The following is a 4,942-nucleotide window of genomic DNA, read 5'->3' on the forward strand; positions in this document are numbered from 1 at the left end:
GACCGCACACAGAAAGCCCTAGTCTCTCAAGAAGTGGATGTGATTCCTCCAGGCTCTATTTACCCTTCTGCTGGCTAAATACACATCTCCAATAGGCTTTAGAGGTTAATAGAATCACCAAATGGGAAATATCATGAATCTCCAAATCCCTATCTACAGGGTAATTTCCCACCATCCTGTAACACCTACCCTTAATTCACATATAAGTGACTAATACAGTTCTACTATACTGGAGCTATTAATATTTTTGTGTTTATTTTATTTTTTATTTTTTATTTTTTTAAAGATTTTATTTATTTATTCATGAGATACAGAGAGAGAGAGACAGAGAGGCAGGGACACAGGCAGAGGGAAAAGCAGGCTCCATGCAAGGAGCCTGACATGGGGCTCGATCCTGGGACTCCAGGATCACACCCTGGACGTGAAGGCAGGCACCAAACCTCTGAGCCACCCAAGGATCCCCTATTTTATATTTTAATAGCAATTTAGCAGCACTAATTGACACAGCTCCTGACTATAGTCTCAACAGATCCTATTCAATGGCAAAGAGGTTCTCTTCCAAAGAAAATCAGAATTTAATTTTATAAGGAAAAGGAATTCTGGCTGTGGGGGCTTCCACATTTTAGATATTTTAATATTGTGCTAAGTAATTTATATGTATTTTATACATAATTACAAGCAATTTTATTGAAATTATTTGCATTCATCATCATATGCCAATTCTATAAGGTAATTATTATCATCTCATTTGTTCAGAAGAGAAGAAAGCTAAAAACAGCCAAGTATATTGAATATTTGTGTTTTAAGCAAAATCTTTTTAGCTCTAAAAACAATTTTAACCACTCCTTCACCCACTTTGAGCTAAATTGCTTTGGGTAATTTGTAAGATTCTGGTTTTATTGTTAACTGATGCTAAAAGTGATTGTTCTTGACATTTTATTTCACTCATTTTATACAATGCCTTTTAAAAGACAATTTTAATTACATTAAAATGACCTAAAACTTAACTTTCATGGCAATTCACTTTTTTCCAATACATTTAATTCCTTCTCTAAAACCTATCCATTTTATTTAAAAAACCAGCTATCATGACTAAAGAAAGAAAAATTGGCAGATATTTCCTTTGAATTTGCCTGCCAAAATTTCATTCAATCTGAGCTATCAGAAACTAAACTTTGTGCTAAGTAATATCTGAAGATAGGACCCACTAAGCTTTTTATTGTAGTTTAACACTCTATGATCCCAGAAATGAAATGCTGTGACCCAGGCCAGACCAAATCATGAGAATTGTGATGACTGCCTACCTAAGTTAGTACCAGTATGTCTGTCTTTTAAATATACTTAGGCCTTTTCACCATGGAAGAAAGACAAATTTACCGGTCAGCTGTGACCACTCACTTACTCTGAAGTCCCACATATAACCTCCCCCCAGGAAACCCTGTTGGTTCTACTTTAAGAGTGTGATCTGCACCTGCCCACTTTCCCCCTCCTACACTGCTGGCACCTCCCTAGGGGCCCTTCTTACCCCTTCTTCTGCTGACTGCAGTAACCTTCTCACTGCTCTCTGCTCCATCCCTGTCCTTCCGCTGTTTATTCTCAACACCACAGTCAGAGCTGTCCTTTCAAAATATGAACCTGAACAATTCCACCTTCCCCACAAATACCACCCATGGCTCTTGCTAATTCACTTACAATATACTTAAATTATAGAATAACTTTATTGGCCCTACACAATTAGTCCCACCTTCTTATCTCCTATTATTTCTCCTCCTTGCTTCTGGAAAACCATGCTAATCAAACACTTGAAGTGACCACTTCCTGCCTTCCATACTTCCCACTGTCACTGCCTCTGCTTCACATGTATTCCCCTAGTTTGCACAATGCTTGCTCTCTCAGCTTCAAGTCCACTCAAATACCATAGGCTCACTAAGGCCCACCCTACTAATCTGTGTAAAATTCAATGTACATTAAAGGACTCTTTCCATTGCTGAAACACCTAATCCTGCTCTGTGTTTTTTTTTCTTCTATGGCACTTCCTACTGTTATATAATTTAGTTAAAATAAATTTTAATAAATAAAATGATTTTATATTTATACTTACATGTTTAATTTTATATGTTGCCATAATATACATGGTTAATATAATGTAATTTTTTACTTATATAAATAATATAAAATATGAGCTCCACAAGCACAGAGGTGTTTTATTTATTTATTTATTTATTTATTTATTTATTTATTTTATGTTTATTTGTTTTTCAAGAAGCATTTAACACGGTAGATGACATACTTATCTAGCGTGATACTTTTATATCACTGAAGCTAAAGCAAATCATCCTGTTCATTGGGTAAAAACAGACTGCTTAATGTGTGGATACTGTAGTGCAATCTTTAAAAATACTGTAATTATAATTTCAGAACCTCAGAATGTGTGTGTTCTCATATATATATATATGTGTGTGTGTGTGTTCTCTCTTTATATATATATATATATATATATATATAAAGAGAGAGAGAGAGAGAGAGAGAGAAAATCCCTTTGAAAATTATTTGAAATTTAGACAAAAATTCCATAGCTATATTCTTACGATCACTGTACAGTCTTCATGACTCAGATGACACAGGGGAAGCATCAATTCAACCTTTTAGAGAAGACATTCCAGCTCATGTGATCTCGTCAACTAGGAGAACAGTGGTGGCAATCACAGTGCAGGAGTGAAGAAGCAGTTTCTTCACACAGTAGTTATCCCATATGCCCACCTCTGCTGCTATACCATTGGCTCACCTGTGTTCAAGTCCACAACCACAGATTGATCTGATTCTGAATGTTCTGCTTGAACTTCTGTCTTTCCTAAAGGTCAAAACCAGAGTTCTAAGCAAGAACCATGGGAAAATAAACAATGCATCATCAAATGCTTGAACTCCAAGTTGAGCCCTGCCCTTTACACATGGCTTATATTTAATCAAGGTTTCTCCACTGCCACCTCCACTGCCCCATCCCCCTCCCCCTGGAACTATATAGCTATCTTCAATAGTATTTTTAACATCTTGCAAGCCATCTCATATTGCATCTTTTTAAAGATTTAATTATTTATTTTAGATGGAGAAAGAGTGAATTTGTAGGGTGAGGGGCAGAAAGAGAGAGCAAATCCTGAAGCACTTCCCACTGAGCATGGAGCTAGACACAGAGCTTGATCTCAGGACACTGAAATCAGGACCTGAGCTGAAATCAAGAGTCGGACTCTTAATCAACTGAGCCACCCAGGCACCCCTTTTATTCCATCTTTGATTTGAATGAGTGTGTACTTATTTGGCACTTTGACCAATAATGTGACAGAGTGTGAGGATTGTTACATTTCTCAATAAAGGTGAATTTATTTCTCTCAATGTATACTCATAACCAAGTCTTGTATGTCTGGAACAATTAGGATTTAGGTCACCAAAAGAATTTAGAGCTACTCCACCGCAAGCAAGTCAGCCTTTCTATAGTTCTTTCTTTAGCTCTACTCAGAGCTACTATGCCTTCTTTTGCAAGAGCATTTAAGGAAAAGCTGTTAGTTCCCTTTTGATTAATAACAACAAATCCTTTATCACCACAGACTTTCATTTTCATTTCAATCATTTTTTTTAACTCTGTCTTCAATGGATTTTCTTTCAGCTTTTACAATTTTTTCTCTCTCTTGTGCACTCTTGTAAGAAAAAAAAACAGAAGACCCTTCTTGTTTTTTCATATCACTAATGACACATTGCCTATGAGGATGTATGCATCTTCAACTCTCTATTTTTCATATCATGATGCTGTGCCTCATGGTCCAAAACAAGACTTCTGATTAAGCTTGTATCAGTTTCAGATTTATGTTTCATCTCCATGATCTCAACCACAAAGAAGTCAATAATGGCAAAAGTGGAGTCCACAACAGACTCTGAAGACATCAACAAGAACAACAAACAGACAAAAAACATCAGCAAGTTCAGCATGAATGTTAGTGTGAAGAAATGCTCTGGCCACATCTATAAGTGTTTCCCTGTCCATTTCTTTGCTTACTTTGACTTTTTCCAAAAAACTAAAGTTCCTTTTCCTTTGCAGCTTCAAATCCTGTTACTATTCTGGGATGAAGAACTTCAGAAATGTAGGGAGCCTGTTTCAGCAGCTCTCCAATGGTAGGGACATTGGACATGATACCATCACCATTTATAATGCCATACTGGGCAATTACTTTGGCTTAAATGGTGGCAGTGGCTGTTGTGTGTTGAATTTGCATTTCACAAAGCAGCACATTACCATATTTAGTCAGCTTGATGTCTCCAGCACCAGAAACAAGCATCCTCATGGTGCCCTTAGGCTCCAAGTTGGTCCTCAGCACATCCTACAGCCCCTGGGCTGCACTGATGTTGACCACCAGTGCCACCTGGGCTTGGTCACCTTGGCTTTGTGGTTCAGGATCTTCACATCTACCATAGCTAACCGGGTGCACAGGAAGAGCTATTGCATTTTTTTAAATGAAAATAGTGCCTAGTACAGAATTGACTCTCAATATTACTTGATAAAGAACGCATCTGGTCATTTAATTAACAAGTGTTTGCTCTCAAGTGGTATTGGAAGGTTTAATGCCAGTTTTTAAAATTTCTTTTGATTTGTTTGAAGAAGGCTCTATAATAGCATTTTAATACAGCAGTATCTCATTCTAACAAAACAGGGAGATGTTGCCCACATATTCACCATTTTGAGTGATTAATCAAATAATTTAATCTGAACATTCATGGCCTTGAAAATTTTTAGTGTTTCATGGGGAATAAAGGAAATCAACTCTACTCAAATACTTTAAATTTACTGTAATTGAATGTTAAGCACTTATGCATACATTATTATATATTTTCATAAAAACTGTATGATATAATTTTTAAAATTAACTTTTGAATACAATTTACCCAAGGACACACA

At 36.4% G+C, this 4,942-nt stretch overlaps 1 pseudogene; it reads right to left on the reverse strand.

Moving 5' to 3' along the window:
* Window positions 1-2,637: 2,637 nt before the first annotated feature.
* LOC121488204 lies at window positions 2,638-4,459 on the reverse strand (annotated as a pseudogene).
* Between the last annotated feature and the right edge of the window lie 483 nt (window positions 4,460-4,942).

Source organism: Vulpes lagopus, chromosome 3, assembly GCF_018345385.1.
Source record: "Vulpes lagopus strain Blue_001 chromosome 3, ASM1834538v1, whole genome shotgun sequence".
NCBI classification, from domain to species: domain Eukaryota; kingdom Metazoa; phylum Chordata; class Mammalia; order Carnivora; family Canidae; genus Vulpes; species Vulpes lagopus.